Genomic DNA, 13,570 nt, shown 5'->3' with positions numbered 1-13,570 from the left:
ATTTGTTTCTTGATTTTACATCGGTGCGAATTTTCTTTCAGTATTATTAACCCTTAATGGTGTCATAATTTTATTTAGAGATTCTGGGGATTTATGAATATTTACATGTTTGGGAAGAAACTGAATCGAACTGGATAAATAGATATCAGTCGTTAAAGAAAAGATTCATGTATTATGCATTATTAAATGATGCATTTACTTCCACCTACTTGATTACAGAATTTGTTAAAGACGCGTTACAGACTGAAGAGTTGGAATACAACGAGAAAACACTTAGGAATAATTTAAATTGAAAATTCAAAGTATAAGAGGATACTAGTGGGAAACATTTTCAAATGTAAATTTGATTGAACTGCAAAAGAATTACACACATTTAAATTGAATACATATCGCGCTAATAATTTCCAATATCTCTTCGTTCTACAAAATAGGAAGCTAATAACACAAGAAGCTGCATCATCCGCTAATCCGACCTATTCACTACCAATTGACCGTACCAAATAACCCAACCGATTTAAAAAAAGAAAACTACCCTCTTACCTCTTCCTCTCAGATCACACTCATCACGGTGAATTAATCCGACGCTAAAGAGACGAGCAGCGGTCAAAATATGCCCCACGAAACAGGTAGCCCTGAAGGCTTTCACGCGTCGCGACTTCATTCTTGACGCGATAGCGGCGAGGATTAAAAGTATAAGGCCGGCCAATCGGTTCGGTTCACCGATTTCGAACCGGTGCTAATCAGTGTCCCTTCACCAACCAAAGGGATATATACCTGCTGCCGTGGTATTCACCAATCGTGACTTTGAACATTTTTCACCTATGCTCGTCTTGGTCACTGGCACCTGCCACGTCGACTCGAGGAGGATCGTCTCGTTGCACGCGATCGGGATTGAAAGAGGATGATCGAGGCTCGAGCGAGTACAATGGCAACGGTGAATCGACGGATCGATCCTCGATCGTACCTTGGAAAGGACAAGGATGTAAAGAGCGGGAAGAGATAGAAGAGAAACGAGGAGATCCGCGGAGGGAGGAGAGACGCGTGGGCGACGGCTTTTGTAACGGTAAATTACCGCACGAAAAGGTGGTAAAAAGGGGACGTATAGTGGCGGGAAGGAAAGGACAGGGTGGAGGAGGCGCTGATTTGAATATCGACGTTGAAGAACAGTGAAGGATCACGAGGCGTGGGCAAGCACGCTGCGCTATAAGGCTGCACCTTACGATCTGTCTTCCTTCTCCTACCCTTCTTGTACAGACTCCATGGGCTCGCGCGACCGCGAGATTTAATGCAGTCACACGTGCTTTCGTAACGGTAAATCCCAGCGCACGCCGCCTGGAAAACGATACCGGAGCCGGAGAATGTCCGTCCGCGCTGTCGGCGGACAAGAAAAAGCCGGATAATACGGGAGGTAATTTGCGATGAGGGAACACGGTGGACAATATTAAAACCGCGCGGTGAAACGGCCTTTCTACGGGGCCGTAAAACCTGTATACACGTTACTTCTCCCTCGCTCTAAACGCGAGAGGCTGCCGGTTTAATTAATTGATCAATAATTTCATTATTTATCGCTGGCTCCGAGCTTCCGCCGTTCGAGGAAATTGCTTCATTCACCGTGTTCCAAGGGCTGTAAAGTAACCTCCTCGATGGCTACTTGCCGCTTTACCTCAAGCTTCACAAAAACACGAGTAAACTAATGGTTTATCGCGGGAAATAACGTGCTTCCGCGAACTGTGATTGCCTCGCTGCAGTTTCTATGCGGGAAATCAATTTCTAATCGTTATCTACGTCCCCCTTGTTCAACGGTCGTGATAACTTTAGATAAGGATATTAATACGATGTTCCGGGCTTAAATTGCTTGTTGCGAGTATATTACTAAGTAATAATTTTCCCTGCATACTAGAAAAATTCACTAATTCTCGGTTTCAATTAACGGTATCAAATCAATTAATAGCATCAGAGTATCAGCATGAATCATAAGGGAATTTTTCAAGAATCTAACAGAAACAGCATGACTGAAAATACAACTATTAAAACCAAATACAGAAAAATTTAACTCAATCCTCGATCCTCAAATTAAACAACAATTAATAACAATAGTAAGTAACTTTTCCTTAAAAACTTCCGAATATTTCCATAAATATTTCTGTTCGTAGAAAAATTTGGGAACGATTCGGCAAACAAAACATGTGGCATCGCGATAAATTCAATAGCCAGCTGATTGTCGTTCGGTCAGGTGTTAACAGCGCTTACTTATGAGTATGGAATCCACGATATCCAACGTTTACATACTGGAGAGTGTAGGATTCGCCTGCGATGGAACCAGCCACGCGAGATATTCCGCGCGCACCGCGTGCTCGCATCTGAATGCAAGCAACCAGTAAGCGCGCATACATTAGAAGGCGCGTTGGTAGGCAGAGAAAGAGGAACAGAGAGACACACGAAGAGTGACTAACAACATTGGTGTTTCCTACGACGGTAATCTAATCTATATATTACGAATTGACCACGATGCTCTCCGCTTTCGAAACGTAGGTATTACTCATAAAACAGCGTAAAAGATGAAAACGAAGCGCGTCAAAAGTTCGAGAATAGGAGATCCCTTTTTGAAGCAATGCCTTTGAACAATAGCGTGTAAAATTCTCTAGATAACTGCAACAACATTTTCCGCTTCATTGTTTGATAATAATTGTTATACTGATCGATAAGCACGAATTTGGCTAAAAAAAGTCGTTACACAGATTTATATAAAGTCGTGCTATGATGATGAAGATGTTATAAGAAAAGTTTTTAGAGTTTTTTATAGCATGGACGTAGATGTAGTTCTCTTCTCGGCAGAAGAATCTTAGATTTGAAAAGGTGCTGGTTTGATTCAAAGTTTAATATATCCAAAGTTTCTTATCTGAAATAATTATCAGTGACCAAAATCACTTAATCTTCCCATCTCTCAGCAGATATCCACGTTCTACATCGATTCCAAAATTTGTTATAAGCCACATTTTAAATCTGTAGTCGTCCAAACAACGAGTAACAATTATCGAACCTACGAAATAAACTAAAAATACACCTCAACACGTAACAAAGAATATTTCAGCCGTAAACGTTAAGAGAAATTAAAGGAACTTGGAGAATCCGATCGGTACATGAATCACTAAAAATCACCGTATCCATGCATCGACATATCCATGAGTTTATCCGAATTTCACGCGGCACGTAACGACGAAATACGAATAAACAACGAAGAAAGCTGATCAACGCATAGATCAGCATAAATTCGAATGATAATGCGCGCTTCCACCGATACACAGGGTAGATAAGCTGGTGGTGTGCATACGTGTTAAATGCGCGATGGCTACGGGTCCAGGTCCAGGTCCAGGTGTCATTCGAGCCGGTATTCGTCGGTGTCCGCGGGACCATCCTCTCTCTCACCTTCCTCTCTTCGCCATCTGCCTTTTTTCTCTTTCTACTGCACTGTGTTTACAACGGCGACGACACCTCTGGTTTGCGCCTTGGTGCATCGTCTCGGGTTACGTTCGCGCGTGCTCCAGCCCGCGAAATATTCGCGACACGTGCAGATTATCGCCACCTTCCTGGCACCGTTTTTCCCTCCAGCGGGAATGTATCCGACGAGGCATTGAAGATTGGATCGAATGTCCTCGACGAAGCATTCTCGGTACGCGCGATTCCCGCTCCTCTTATCTGGAGCTCTTTCTACCTGCAGTCCAGGGCTGGATCGGTGCATTTCAGATGCATTTATGCGCGCATGCACCGCGTCCACCGATCCACCCGCCACTCTGACAGGACTAGATCGTTATATCGGATCAATTACAATGTACACCGTTCGAGAACATGCATCGCTATTCGTTCGATGCGTGTATCCTACCCGGGCAGCTTTGGTTCAATTATCTCTCGGAAGGAAAAGCATAATGGACGTGGGACTCGAACGAAGAACGGGGCTGAACGGTCGCGTGTCTGTCGCACGGTGCAAGATTTTGAAACTAGATCGTTAGATGCGGGATATTTGAGATAAAGTTGAGACAACGTTCCTTTAGATGTTGCATGCTACACGATGGTTATCTCACGACAGGGATAGAATTAAGGCAACGTTGTAGGAAGTCTCAGTTCGAATATCGTTACGGTGCTTGAGATTCGATCCAAATCAACTTTAAGGAAGTACGAAATATTTGACGAACGTTTGAACTTCATTGGGATAGGTTCATTGTTAGTGAAATTTGAGTTGCGTTTGAACCAAATTAAAATACGAGTTTGAATCAAGGCGTGAGCCAAGTTTCCTTAAGTCTGAATCAGGATATGAACGAAGTGTGAATTAGTTTGAACCAGAATATGAACCAGGATTCTACAAATAGCACGTTTTGTATCAAGTTTGGAACTGATTTGAAATTATGAGCCGAATATCGTTATGAAGTACGAACGGAGATACTTATTCTGCTCGTTCAGAATAATATTCTAAATGTTACTACTATGTATCCTTCTAATCTATCTTTCGCATTCCTCTTTCTTTTTGCATCTTACCTTAACGAAATGAGACGGATACTACGATGCAATCACGAGAATATGCAACCAGCTCTGCGTGCAACTTTGCAAGTTTGCATATCGTCGAGACGGCGACGATGACGTCGAGAACGCCGTGAAATCGAGAAGGGATCGCCCGAGCACGTACTTACGCATATCAGCAGATTAAATTCCTCGGGAATCTTCAACGTTGCTGGACATCAGTTTCAGGGGATCGTTCCAGTGACGTTCTTCGTCTCTGACTAATATCCTGATAGACTGTTAGCTTACGACAAACAACACGTATCGTTCATCATTCACCTGCACAGTCCGAATAGCCTAATCGATCACCCGATACTTGACATAAGTCTCAAGCGATCCTTAATCATAATCGTACAAAGTAAAAACTTCTAAGCTTCGTAATTTTAAACAAAACATAAGATTCAGATCAATTCTTATTTTATGAAAGATTTTGAGCAAAACTTGAAGAAGATAAATAAATATGTCAAACTATGGATCCAAACTTCTCAAATATACCTAATTGTCTTTGAAATCTGAAATAAGGGAGAAACTGAATAAATATTTTAGTTTATGAACCTTAGAAAATCAGAAGCCAGAAAGCTCGCCAATCGAGATGGTCTTACGAAACCACAGCTGATAACGATCCTATGCAGCGAATTATATACGATAATAACATAATAGGAAACGGTATCGGTAACACGGCGATCGCTACTCGTTACCGGCTGTTTTTACGAACAAATTTACGACACCGGTAAAAAGAAGAATTTCGAAAGTTCCGAGCCGGGTGACCGGGTTCGACAACGCATTTAAATCGGTTCACAGCCGAAGAAAAGACCGGCGCGTGAAGCATAAATCGCACTCTTCATTGCGCCTTAGTTTATTAGAAATTCAATTTCATCCAGGTTGAATTGGTCGATCGTGTAAAATGATCGGTCGACACACGGGCGCGCGTATCAACCGCGTTTATATAGCTTCTGAAACCACACTCAACGGCTGATTTCTATGCAACGATCGATAGATAACAAAACGATGTAATAACAGCCATATTGTCGGGATCGTTCGACCGTATCCTTCGCATTCTTTTCTCTGTTGCGACCGCGTGTGTAACTACGTAGCACGTGGAAAATTATGATCGATCTCTTCAAAGCTGTTTCAAAGCAATATTATCGTCGTCCAATCGAAAACAATAGTATAGTTACGACAATGGTGACGGCGCGTTTAAAACGCGTTGCTCCCCTTAAAAAGATACGGTGGAATCGGGTCTGGGTCAACGGTGCTTCAATCCCTTCCTGTTTTCGTGCCTTATCGGACCGGAGTCAAGGCTGACACGCTACCCGGAAACCCGAACCCGAACCGCACACGATCGGCAAGATATCGCGGTCGTCGTATTTCGTATTATTGGTGCGACGGACACTGCCTGTAGGACAAGGTCCTCTGCTCCAAAAATAGCGTTTCACTTATGTACTGACTCCAAAATTTTTAATCAGATCCTTCTGAAAGGTTCTTCTTAAAATTTTTAATTTAAATTATTGGGTACAGAGAACTTTTGCTTTAGAATATTGATTGAAAAATTTAACGATTTGTTTGCTACCATTTTGAAAAGTATTCTTTCTCCTTTTTCTTTCTTTTCTTGTGGATACAATTGAGAAAAATTACGGCGATCTCATAAGTTATTAAATTGTACGAAACACAATTTTCTTACGTAAAATTTTAGTTACATTTAATTTCTTTGAAATATCACATGATATTTATCACGTATCTAGCTAAAATAATCTTTACTAACTAACTTCTACTAACTAACTTCGTTATCTTTAGGTTTATAGAAATATTTACTTTTAAAATTCAAGGATTCAAATTCCACAGAAACAAAATTTCATATGCATCAATCTGATAGTTTCTTGAGAATTTTCTCAAATGTGAAAATTGATAAAGAAGAGGTACAGTGTTCTATCAAGGATCTACGCTTGGAGACCTTGGACAGGCTCGAACGCAATACTGCAACTCTGTTATTATTATCACACAATTGTCGCGTCTGAACAAAAGCTAACTAGCGATTGTGAAACAAGTTTGCAAATCGAGGGTCGAGACATAAAGGTTGCTCTATCATCTCGACGAGGAACTTGAATTTCACGTAAAAACGAACCTTGAAATCGGTTATCCTTTGCAACAGGATGAGAAGATCGGTCCTTGACAGAAGGATTTCACGCATGTCTCGTCGGTCCTGCGGGATAACCTACCACATCTTCGAGATCATGAAACAGGAAGGAAATGAATGCGCAGTTCACGCGTGACTCGTCGAAATTATCAATTTCCAGTTTCTAAACCTTGTCGTGTAACAAATTAGTTGGAGCAACAAGCAAAAACAATGCTGCAGCCATGAGCTAACAAGATTTCTTGCTGGCGATGATTCTCCTTCTTAATTTCTTTGGAGAAAGAAATTTAGAAGTTTATAAAACATCAATGGCGTTCAGAGAAAAAATCTTTATTGCAATAAGATTCCTTTCAAGATACTTCTATACATTCTTCTTCAGAAAGTTTCTCCGTGATGCTTGAATTTAGTTTAGTATCTAAATCTTACACCATTGAATTAACAAGATTTTTTATTGCTAATAATTTCTTTCTAGAGTTCTCCAACTTTCTTTAATTTTTCTTTAAAAAAGCTACACAAATTTAATCTTTGGTACAGAAAATTTAAAATTTTTATAAAATATGACGTTGGAAAGAAAATTCTTTTCTCTTTGAAGAGACTTATCTTCTTCACATATTCTTTATAGTCCTTCAATTCAACGTTATTATTTAAAAAATAGATTTAAAAAGTCAGAAGTAAATATTCAGTGATATCATCATCATCATCATCATCATCATCATCATGGAAGCCTTCTCCAGTAGTCAAAGAGCAGCTAGACAGTCGCTAGCCTCTTTGTATATAAAATCGGTGTTGTGTTCAACGAATGAATGCATCATGGCGCATAATGGGCGAGGCTCGCGTGCTATTGCCATAAACCATGATCGTCCTACACGTCCCCACCTGTCGAGGAGACCCAGTGCCGAGGGCGATCGAAGATCAGTTGCAAAATAGCCGGCCCTGAAGCCCGACAAAAATTGAAAACGAAAGGCGAGCGAGGCAAGGCTTTCTTCTACGGACACCAGCGCGCCACGTTCTAAGGTTTCTTCGTTACACCTGAATCATTTGCCTTTTTTCCATCGTTCTCGCGCTCTAGCATAACGGATACGAGTACAGTTAAGAGCGAAAAGTCAACGAGCTCGTTAATTTAATTTACTTCGACGTCTGACTATTCCATCACCGTTCTAAATTGGAATAATTTACACGCCTTATAGTTATTTTATTGCAGCTGTTAATGCTTGCGCGAATTTCGAAAGAGCGCTGCTTAAGACCGATTAGCTTTTTCATGGGAGAATTTTTACATAATTGAAATTTGATTGCTAAAGACGATTCGAGTCGCTTCTAGGAAAATCTTTAATCCTGGCATCCACTTCACTAGCATCGCTGCAATAATATTGGTAGCGTGAAAATTATTTCTCGTATCGTTTTCACAAATAAAAATGGGAAAAGAGGCTATTATTCAATTATAAATATTCATTAAAATTTTCAGAATTTATCTGTGAAATAATTTAAAGAAATAATTAAAGTTTACTTTCAGAGGAGTCTTTAAAAATAATTAAAACATCAACTGAACATGCAAAACACTAAGAGTCCTGAAAGATGGTCCTATCAGAGTGACAATTCGAAACCCACCGCCAATCATTCTGACCTCATAAGGCGCCGTGAGGAAACTTTACACCTCTGTCACATTTTCCACCATACGACCATAAATCTGTGGTCCAGGTTCTTGAAATTCTAATGGACCGGCGAATTTTTGCCACTCGCTGCGCCTCGAAGAAGCCCATTAGTCTTTCAATTATTTTCGCTGCCCACTTCCACCGAAGCAACGTTATGCAATTTAATTCGAATTCTTTCTCTCTCTCTCTCTGCCTCTCCTCTCTCGTTCTTCGCACATACGTTGAACCACCGACTATCGACGAGCGCACACGTTCCATCAACATATTCAATGGTCTATTAGCTGCGCGCGAAAGACAGACGAACCGAGGTCACGGTTCGAGTATAGAGGCCAAAGAAGACGGGGCACCCACACTCCATTATCGATATATCGATAAGCGTATAACCTGCAGAGACGACGGGGCGCCGGAGCCGGTCGACTCGCAAAAACAATAGCCCTGGAAATCGGCCGCAAAGTCATCTTCCGAAATTGGCAGGTGCCTCCAAGCGTCTTCTCTCTTCAGGATCCCGCTGTTACCCTTCCCCTCTTCGCTTCCCCTTGGATTCCACTGTTCTAGCTAAAATCAATATTTAATCGGGCTTCCAGCCAGCTCATACCTGTCAGCCAGGTGCGAAAATCACCGAGCATTGTTTTAACCGATACGATGGATATAATGATCCTCCGCCATGGGGTATCTTACTCTTCTTTTGTTCCGTCTTTTTACGTTGGATATTCTTAGGATCGAGTTGGATAACGATCACGTTGGAAGAACGTGGAAACAGGTAATTGGCTGTGTATCTTCCGGGGATCTAGAACACGTTGACTTCCTGAAATTCGGCGCCTCCCTTTTTTCGCACCCTTAAGATACTCTCCCGTAATTAAGGTGGATCTTTGGAAGTTGATAGAATTTTTATGCGAAGAATCTAGAAAGATTATTGTCACACTATAGCCTTTTTGACGTATTATTCTTTGTATATTTTTATCTTTAAACGAACGCACAGGGAATGGTTAAAACACTGATTTTAGGCTAGTCTTAACTTTGGAGATTTAACACTTTTTCCGCGATGTTATTGTAAATGGGACATATTCGAATGTTCTTCTAACGTTCTTCAAAATAATCCATTGATTTTCTAAAAAATGGTCATCTTTCCAAGATGATATCGGAACATTATAGGAGTATTTGAAAACATTAGAAGCATATTTAGGTAAATTAAATCATCATCCAATATAAATTCCATGAACAAACAACAATAAATAGATAACTTATTGATCCATCGCTACAAGTTTCTATTCTAAAACTCCAATTTCAAATTATCATAATCCAACTTACCAACATCTTCGAATGCTCTACTCAAATTTCTCATCTGCGACATCGGTTTCCGTGCTACCCTCTCGAGCCAATCAGCATAACAAAAGTATCTTCATACCGTTAGACACGTCTCACAGAACGTAATTAGAAGTCGCGTCTCGCGTACGTGTCCCATAAATATGTTAATCATTCATTAAACAAAGTTGATGAATTCTTGCTTTGGTCGGTGGCCATGCAATTTCGTTCGACTCGATATTGCGTCCCCAAAAAGATCTCTGCTTTAATTGGTCAACGAAGAGGCGCCGCTCTTAACCAGAAATCGTGTTGGCGAAAATTAATAAAAAAAAAAGACTGAGGGTGCCACGGTAGCCGTACACGGTATTGCAGCGGCGTACACTTAGCTGCACATTAGTCAAACAATTAAGAGTTTATAATGACACGTCACATAAATAACACGGTGCAACGGAGCTAGGGAGGCGAGGGATGCGTTTGGATCGCGTTAATGGAATACACGCGTACTCCGTGCCCATACATATATGTATGTACACGAATTCGCAATGTAGCACGCGTTCATGGAGTTCAATTCACGGGGCGACCGTGCTAATATCGCGTGGGCGTTCCCATTTCCGTCCACCAGGACGCTTTCCAATCACACCGACCGTGACAGTGGCTCACAGTAATCGTCCTGCGTGTCCGTCCTTCCTTTCCGCTCGAAAATTTAACGTAGAGTAAGGTTCTAGCAGATTTAGTGCAGGCTTATTCGAGTCAGTAGAATATCTAAGTCAAAGTAACATACGTAATTTGTTTCATAATTCGTTAAAATCGATTATGGATAATTTTCCAGTAATGTATATTTGAAAACAAATTAATTAACTCGATATGAGTGAGAAACAGTGAAATATATCGTACATCGACACCTTCACGGTTATAGATCTCCGCGAGAATATAACTTCTACTTGTCGGAAGAAAAGAAATTCTTTAATTGACGTGCGATATTCTCAGTTGCAATTATCGTAAATTAATAACGCGTGTATATTACTTAAATTTTACAAGTTATTCTATTAGTCGAAATACATAAAATCCTAAGAATTTGTATGTACATATATCGGATTGCTTTCTCGAATTTGACAGAACACGCAATCACCGTAACTTAAAAATTCTTCACAGAATAAGCTACTTCAAATCAACACCTACCTCTAAGTTTGACTTCCTAAAGAAAATTCCCAGAATAAACCACAGGTTTCTGCAGAATGAGTTACACGCCCAATCAAACAACACGCAACACTCAAACGTCTCGCGTGAAATCTACGATACACCTTTCAGATGAAAAGAACCATAGCATACCTCGTCTGTGAATCAGTCGAATACCGGGAACGCTCAGCAGTCGTTGTTAAAACAATTTCGAGATAAACGGTGTCCGAAAAGAGCAATTGGTGGCGGGAGAGAAGTAGGAAGTCTCGTTGGCTGGATTCCATCCGCGTTGGCTCGCGGGCCCCATTTCATCAGGGTTCGTTGACCCTCGGTGCGCGCTTGCCTTCCAAAAAACCGGTAATCACAGAGATTATAGGGACTCTCGTTTCATCCCGTGATCGTGATCGATGAATTACGATTTTCGATGATTCCCAGTAATCCGTGCACGGGCTCGTCATCATCCTTTCGGAATTTTAACCCGGAATTCTTTTAGACGGGGGAAGCAACCTTTTCTTTCGCCGATCACGAGACAACCCCTCTCGAATAATTATGTACGTCGGCTAGTGTGTGTAACAACGACAATTATCACGCGCGCGTTCCAATCGTGTGTCCACGATATAAATTGTCAGCGGGAGTAATTAGTGTCCGAGCCTGTTGCGCCCTTGAGTAATTAGCAATTAAGCGGCGCGTAATTGCCTAATTCCTGCCCGTCATCCGACCACGGGCCCGTCGTCGATAAGATCGCCGACCAGCCTCCTCCAGGCAATCGTTAAATGTGTATATGTATATCTGGCTGGTCGATTTCACCGCCCCCCTCCCATCTGTGGGGCTACTACCTACTTCAGCAGGTAGCTGAGTTTTATTTTTTGAAACACCACCGACCGAGTGATGGTTGGTCGATATCGTCCCTCATGCTGTTTATTGGTCTTTGAAGAAGATTAGTTTTTGAGATATATTTATCTTGTTCTTCAGGAACGATATACGTACATATAAGCATCTCAGTTGATAAACCGATTAACTTTATTCTTGTGGATTTTGCAATTTTTGTTACGCAGAAATGTCACAGTTCAACTTTATGATTATAGAATTTACTGATCAGAGAATGATCCGGTTAACAGGCTAATGAAATTCTACATGAAACTTATCAAAGATACTTATTTGTTTTTAATTATTAAGAAATATAGGAGATTTTAGAGTAGTAGTGTTAAACGAATCTTCTTATTAATAATCGACACTTATTTTTCCCAGATAAAATTTAACATTATATTAGCTTAGCCTTCGTATGAAAAAGGTAGTATATAAGAAACAGCATGTGAGATTAGTTGATACATTTGTTGTATTCATCGATCTGATAAATTTTCCTGTCTTCTCTTGATGACTTTATGTAGTCTATTTATTTATAGCGACGTTCATTAGCGGACAGGATAGGTTATAATTCTTACCATACAACTGTTCCTCGCATAATGACCAGTACAGGTTATTTATCGAATTATGCAGATCTCGGCGTCATTCGCGATAGAAAATCACAGCTACACAAATAGAGACTTTATAATCAAGAATAGTAAGAAAATGCCCTATCATACATACTTAAGCCTACTCCACTTGTCTCAAGCATTTTTTCCCAATATCATTCCTTTTCATCCGAGACTCAATTATTACCTACCACTCGATCATGTCAATATCTAATCAATCAACAAGCACACCTGATAGTCCCTTAACCACTAGTACAAACGCTATCATTAGTATTCCCGCTAATAGCAACGCAACACACCTAACACTGTCATTACTATCGCCACTAATATACGGTACACTCGATAACGCTTTAATCGTGGCGATTTACAAGGAACAGCTATCGTGAAAAACAGTCGAGAGTGGGATTAGGTAAACAGGGAATCACGAACGAAACCATACACACCCCCATGTATAATCCATGTGTAACAAGCCCGGCACGGAGAGTCTCGGAACACCGTCGCGGATAATTAGCTCGCGATCGTTCGCGAACCGTGCGTGACAATGAGCCATGAATCAATTTGGTCACGTCACATCAAAGTTGCTCGACCGCTTTGGTGCCGTAGATATCGACCGGTTGGCATTTCGCCTGCCACGATACCGTGGTTGTCGCTTGCAGCGATCGACTATCACGATTAAGGAGTCGTCGAACGCGTTCGCCAGGGAATCGAACGGATTTAATAACCGATAATCGCGTCGATAAGTCGTAGGGTCCAAACGAATAGCCAATATCGAATTTGTATTCGCATATGGGATAAGAAGTAATAACTTTGGAATTGAATAACGAAAAGATCGACCAGCCGGAGAAATATTTGAACACGACGAAATTTATTGAGAGAATTATTAACAAGCTTCGATGTAGGTACGCCGAGGTGGATTAATGAGCGACAACGGAGGCGTACTGTTAAAGTGCGTGCAAATTAATCAACGATCCTCGCAAGGATCGCTGGCCATACGTACACTGTCGCTCGTAAGTATGTAGACAATTTGGTCAATTTGTATTAACACGAATGTTAGTAAAATATATGAATTGGTAATAAAGCGATGATTAAAAGTACTATTCATATTACTCTCTCAAAAAACAAAATCAGAGAAATTGAGAAAAAGAAATCAACAAATCCATATACATATTATACGAAATTTAAATTGTTTATTTAGAATCTTTTCAGGGGTATATCAAAATAAACGATTCGTCGAAGCATTAACCGGTTTTAAATATTATTACTAGGATTAATCACGAATTATTTCTCAA

The sequence above is a fragment of the Bombus fervidus genome, chromosome 10 (assembly GCF_041682495.2).
Source record: "Bombus fervidus isolate BK054 chromosome 10, iyBomFerv1, whole genome shotgun sequence".
Lineage (NCBI taxonomy): Eukaryota > Metazoa > Arthropoda > Insecta > Hymenoptera > Apidae > Bombus > Bombus fervidus.
Note: the sequence above shows the minus strand (reverse complement) of the source record.